At 37.8% G+C, this 7,027-nt stretch overlaps 1 long non-coding RNA gene across 1 annotated transcript; it reads left to right on the top strand.

Moving 5' to 3' along the window:
* The first annotated feature begins 269 nt into the window (after positions 1 to 269).
* LOC125139843 lies at positions 270 to 960 on the top strand. Its single transcript, XR_007138962.1, has 2 exons — positions 270 to 467; positions 548 to 960. It is a non-coding gene; the product is annotated as an uncharacterized LOC125139843 (long non-coding RNA).
* Positions 961 to 7,027: the final 6,067 nt, after the last annotated feature.

Genomic DNA, 7,027 nt, shown 5'->3' with positions numbered 1-7,027 from the left:
CAACTTCCAGTCCCCTCCGACATGCCAGAATGTGATGAGACAAACGTTCTTGAAAATGAAGGAGAAGAGGAGATTAAGGAGACAGAGGAACAGGCTGATACTGATGACCTAGTCAGGAGATCTATGAGGAATCGTCAGCCACCTAGGCGGTTGGACTACACTGAGCTGGGAATCCCCTTAGTCACAGTGGTGAAGTCATTCTTTCAAGGGTTGACCACTGTGTGGAATGACCTCATAAGTGAGAGTGATGCATCAGTTTGTCCTCCTGTTCTGCCCCCTCCGGTGATAACTGTTTGAACATTGACATGCACAGGGACGTGCATAAGTTAGGAGGGGAGAGTGTAACCCACACAAGGTTACTGGAGTGCAACTCTCTACTCTACCTGCGGGTGGCGCATACACCCCGGGAGTTCACTTAACAACACGGTTTTTCCGGTAAAGACGTTGCTAGACGCAAACAAGGACTGGTATGTGAAATATCCTCTAAAGAACAAAAAATTAAAAGGAGAATCTTGTACTATATATTGAAATACTGTGTGTCCATTAGGATAAAAGCTGTGAGAGAGAGTTAAGCCGCATGGCAGCGAGCTTCTCAAGATACCTCCGATTGGTTTTTAGAAAGGGATAGACCATCTGAATCTGACCCTAGCAGTCAGTGGCGAGCCAACCGCAGGAGTGAACGGATCAAGAGCCCGGTGTGGCCAGCCGTGGCATCTTTGGAACCAGCATCATCCTGTACCTTCAATTGTGATATAGATAAGAACACACGTAAACCTACCTGGGTAGTGAAAAGAACATACTGTAAGAAACACACACACACACATCAAGGACTTCCATGGACTTCTTTATTTGAGTTTTATTTTGATTTTATTGTGCGCTGTGCACTCAGGAAGCCGGTTTAGGTAGGCAGGGACTATAAAGAACTGTCATTCATTTGGTATAATACAATGTTTAAATTTATCTGTTTTGTGTTGTCTGTTCTCTGATGACCATTCACTATTTCAGGCTCCATGGTCGTGTCTAGAGCTTCTGATACTAGCCCAGCTTTAATTTTTTAATACTTAAATTAGGTATTAGTTACGTTAACCTAAAAACAAGGGTTACACAGGTCATTTGAGAGTTGTTTTGAGGCCTCCATTTTGCCATTCTTCAGAGGAGAGTCAAAGAGAACAACAACTTGCAAGTGGCCACCTTAAATACCTTTTCTCATGATTGGATGCACCTGTCTGTGAAGTTCAAGGTTTAATGAGCTCACCAAACCAGTTGTCTTTTCCAATTCATCAGTGCTAAGAAGTTACAGGTATTCAAATGAACAATATGGCAAGTTTGCCCAAATTTATGCACCTGTCTAATTTCAGTTTTTGATGCATATTGTGCATTTTCTGTTAATCCAATAAACCAAATTTCACTACTGAAATATTAGTGTGTCCTTCACTTATTTGATAGATCAAAGTGAAATTGCTGATCCATATATATAGGGCCCTATGTACTTTTTATATATTTTATGCTTTGTGTTACATTTTTAGATTTTTTTATTTTCTTATTTCCTACAACTATATAACTATCTATCAACATCAGCTGTCAGGGCTCAGGTGCATGAGTGCTCTTTAAGATATAAATCTTGACAGTGAACTTGTCATTTGTTTAAGACTAACTGAGCACTGTGTTCATATTGTAGTTTGATTGAAAGCATTCTGCAGGCATAGGATTTTAGGTTGAGACAAAAGAATGCTATCTAGAAGGTTAGCAGCCTATCCCTGTCAAAGAATGTAGTCAGTCAGTCAACACTTTCTCCATGCTTCACCTCAAAAACAACCTAAACCAGTGTAATCACTGGCAGCATGTTGTTTGGCGGAAATGTTCAAGCAGATAATAATCTCTGACACGAGCTGACAGTAAAAAAGTTTATTTTGAAATTATTACTATTTTTCTTGCTGTAGGTCAATTAAATCTCTTCTCTTGTTTAATTTAAGACCACCAAATAGAACCAGGAAATATTTTGGTTTCTCAGTTAAAAAATGGAAACTATATATTTTCTTGGGTTTGTATCTGACCTAGGAAAACTATAACTGAAGGATAAGGATTGGTCAACTATGGTTAACACGTGTAGTCATTCCAGATCATCCATTGTACTAAATAAAATTGAAATAATCTTCTGTAAAGGTACAATGTGCACTCTTCATCATTTTATGAAAACTTTCTTATATACATTTATAACACACAGATAACACATACAACTCATCCAAAAGGAGCAGAAGTTGAAACATGACTCTGAGAGAATACATGGAAAGATAATCTGATTAACATATTTATATCAATTATAAAATTAAATTATGTTTCTGCAGTCAAAATGGTCCATCATATGATGGCACATTAGTAAAATTGTGTATATAAAAATATTTTAACTCATGGATTCATTCTGTCTGCTGAGATGAAAAAATAAAGTGTTATTATTAATCAAGAAAAATATATCAGTATAACGATATGGTTAGGACTTCTGCAAGGAAACAAAAGTCTGGAAAAAAGCACCATATAGAAAAATCTAAATCTTAATATATATTATATAGCCTTTGTCAAAGGAAGAAGTTTTACTGTAAAAGGTGATGCAAGTGGTGAAAGATAACTCTGGGAGAGATGTGGGTGTTTAAATGTAAAAATATCAATCATGTAGAGAATGTTCAGTTACACTAGCAAATGTGTATTTCTCCTATGTATGGAGACTTTTGGGACACCTGAATAATCTATATTTTATTTGTTTGCCATGTTGTTTGTCAGTTGCTGTCTGCTTCGTGTGCTCATGATCCTGTTTTGCTATTGCCCTTGCCTGGGTTACTTTGTGCTTTTGTTTCATTCGAATCTTCTACCTGCATTTGGATTCTCGAAGCAAGTGAAGCATGCCATCATTAGACTTTTCACTGGTGAGCCCAGCAACACCAAAAGCCCTGGAAGACCTCAGACAACATCTAAAGCGACCAGCCTGCCATCTAGTGGCGGGCAACCGACAGTTCACCCAACACCGACTTGACAGGATGTTTGGGCAAAACAATGTCTCATCACATCCACACCAATAAAGAGCTGGACGCCATGATTGCACCTTGGTTTCCCTACATCTTAGTGCTGCACTGGAATTTTCAATAAAATATATTTTAAAAAAATCAAGACAACAGAAACTTACAATATTCCCAAAAATCACCATAATAAAAACAATTATAAAATGAAAACCACACATTGTCTCTTAACACTATAGCATTATTTTGCACAAACATGTACAGTGTTTCTTTTGTCATTTAAAAAATACCAATCATAAGCATTAAAAATGTAATAAACTAAATAAAAAAATTGCACCAAAGAAATCATCCACAAAATCTAGAAAATATCTTAGATATTAATTTATGATTTATGATTTAGATATGTATTTATTTCCTTTATAGACCGAGCTTACAAATGTTTCTCAGGATCACAGTGTAGTTGCTTGAAAGTCCCAGTCCGCTCAGTTCTTGCTGAAGCTGACATAAATGTGAAATATTTATATAAATGCGGTAAGTATGTTTTTCATGAAAATCCTATGATGTCCACACAGATGCACAACTGAATATGGCTAAGAGGTCACACATAGATTTGGATTTTTGACTAGGGGTGGAACTAAACTATTAAATGAAATTAAACCTTTAAATATTATTTTTCCACAATAAAAGTATATGCTGGCCATCACACCAATGTGTCCTTACTAATGAGCTCACTTTAAAACTACCATCATGAACATAGAGTTGACGCCCATTTCCTGCAGTTTAAATTTTAAAGCGAATACTAAACTTTGGAACATGGCTATGGGGATTTGAACCCATTCAGGCACAAGAACATGAGTGTGATCAGGCAGTGATTATTGGAAAATAGGTATTTTATGCAAAGAGCTTTCTAATTCATCTGGTGAGTTCAGCTCAGGGTTCTGTGAAGGCCACTAGATTTCTTCAACACAAATTTCAACAAAACACCCCTTCATGGAACTTTCTACATTAATAAAGACATTGCCAGGCTGAAACAGGTTTGGATAACAAACCTTAACTATGGTGAAGTTGGCCCACATGTGCGTGATGGTCAAGTGTCCACATCGTATATATATCCATACACAATATATATATATGATGTATACGCTTTAACCTTTTTTTTTAACACGATTTGAAATTGAAACAATACATATAAATATCATAAAATAAATAACAATACAATAACATAATAGAAAATCATAACATAATAAATACTTCAATAACAAGTAATTTAGCAATTAATTGGCATAAGTATCTAAATAAAAAGCATAAGGGCATACATTTACACATGCCATGAATTAGTTAAATTACAATATGTAAACAAAATCTGCAAAATAAAATCACACATTCACACATTCACACAATCACACAATCACACACACACACACACACACACACACACACACACACACACACACACACACACACACACACACACACACACACACACACACACACACACACACACACACACACACACACACACACACACACAGGAATGCTGCTTGGGAGAAGTGGAATGCTGATCCTCTTCCTCAGGTTCAGACAGTGAGTGGCTGATGAAGATGTGGATGTCTCTTCATCCTGACTGGTACCAGAAGATGCTCCAAAATATTTCAGAACAACTCCTGAATTTGCACAAAATGCAACATATTAGTCTGCATTTGTTGCACAATTACTATAAATACACAATGAACGCATGTCATTATGCACATTGTACAATTTATCATCTAACAGAAAAAGAACTTCATAAAAAAGAATTCCATAAAAAGATAACCAGTTTCAACATTGTATATAAGTTATTTATGCCACAGTTAATCAATGTAGTAGCATTAGCAATAGTACATAACACATAGCACATACATCTACATTTACATAATTTGGCAGACGCCTTTATCTAGAGCGACATACATAAGTGCTTAAATCCCTAACATTGGATACATTAATGCTGGTTCACTAGGTTATATACTTTAGATACCATGAGTTTAAAACATTGTTCAAAATTACAATGAAAAAATTTCAAAGTTTTATCTATCTATCTATCTATCTATCTATCTATCTATCTATCTATCTATCTATCTATCTATCTATCTATCTATCTATCTATCTATCTATCTATCTATCTATCTATTTTTATCTAAAGGCAAAAGATACGTAAAGAAGTGCTAGTTAAAGTGTTTACTGAATAAGTTGGCCTTCAACTGCCATTTGAAAATAGCCAGTGACTCAGCTTGGTGCCAGAACAGAAAAGAGTCTTGTAGTATACTTGCCTTTTGCCCAGTCGAGCAGTGCTGGTAGATCGGAGGGTGTGGGGTGTAATCCAGTCTTGAAATAATAAGAGACTGAACAAGTACCTGAGCAGCCTGTGTGGACAAAAATGGCCGAATCCTTCTAATGTTGTAGAGAAGAAAGCGACATGAGCGAGTCACATTAGCAACATGAGAGGAAAAGAAGAGTTGATTGTCCATGGTTATCCCAAAGTTGTGAGCTGTGGCTGAAGGGGAGATCAAATTGTTGTGCAGGGATATAGCAAGGTCATAACCTGGGGATGAATCACCTTGGATGAACAGCAGCTCAGTTTTGCTCGGATTGAGCTTTAACTGATGAGCAGTCATCCATGATGATATTTCTGCCAGACATGCTGAGATCCGATCAGAAGCTGTGGTATCTGTGGGTGGGAAAGAGAAGATAAGTTGGGTATCACCAGCATAGCAGTGGTAAGAGAACCCATGTGAGGAAATAACTTCACCAAGATAGTGAGGATATAAGGAGAAAAGAAGAGGACCAAGTGGAGAGTCTGCATGGAGCAGATGTCACTCGCCTCCATGTTACCTGATATGAGCGTCCTTCCAGGTAGGAAGTGAACCATTCCCAAGCTGATCCACAAATCCCAAGACTCTTGAGGGTGAACGAGAGAGTCTTGCGGTTGAACGTATTAAACGCTGCTGAAATGTAAAGGAGGATAAGGACGGATGACAGTTTGGCTGATCTAGCAGCATGTAGTTTCTCAGAGACATCTAAAAAGGGCTGTCTCTGTGGAATGAGCTGCTTTAAAGCCAGACTGTTTGGGATCTTGAGGGTTGTTCTGTGAGAGTTAGACAGACAGTTGATTATAGACAATTCGTTCAAGAATTTTCGAAAGAAACGAGAGAAGTGATACAGGTCTGTAGTTACTGATGTCTGATGGATTCAGAGCAGGTTTCTTTAGGATGGGAATAACCCTTGGTCTCTTGCAAGTATTTGTTACCTGATCAGATGCTGTGGATCTATTGATGATAGTGGTAATGAAGGGAAGAAATTCTTGCGAGATGGTCTGGAACATAGTGGAAAGGAGTAGATCCAATGGGCAGGTGGTAGGATTGCACGACTGGATGAGTTGTAAAATCTTTTCTGCTGCTACAGTTGAGAAATGTGACAACGAAAGAGTGGGGAAATCCATACTGTGAAGATGTTAGTGCAGTCGGGCAGAAGTGAAGGTCCTGAAGATTTCCTCAATCTTCTCTTGGTAGAAAGATGCAAAGTCTTCTGCAGTCAGGGAGGATGAAGAAGGTGGAGCAGGCGGGTTGAGTAGAGAAGAGATGATGTTGTGGAGCTTCTCTTGTGACAAAGCTTCAAGCTTTTCCTTGTAGATGGAAGTCTTGGCAGAAGTCACATCTGAGGAGAACTTGGCCAGGAGTGTACGGTGAGAATCGAGATCTGCAAGTTGTAATTTCTTCCACTTTCTCTCTGATGATCTTATCTTCCTTCGACCATAGCACATGTAGCACATAGCACATACTGTAGCACATGTAGCACATAGCACATACATTTTTGAACATGGCTATGGTGATTTGAACTAATTTGAGTTATTGAGGTCAGGCAGTGATGATTGGTGAACAGATCCGGGATGCAGATGGATTTCTAATTCATCAGTGGGGTTGAGCTCACAACAGTAGCACTGAAACAGTATTTAAGTGTATATTTAAGTTTTGATGTAAATTAAA

The sequence above is a fragment of the Tachysurus fulvidraco genome, chromosome 21 (genome assembly GCF_022655615.1).
Source record: "Tachysurus fulvidraco isolate hzauxx_2018 chromosome 21, HZAU_PFXX_2.0, whole genome shotgun sequence".
Taxonomy (NCBI): Eukaryota; Metazoa; Chordata; class Actinopteri; order Siluriformes; family Bagridae; genus Tachysurus; species Tachysurus fulvidraco.
The sequence above is the reverse complement of the archived record's forward strand: the minus strand, read 5'-3'. Positions and strand labels throughout refer to the sequence as shown.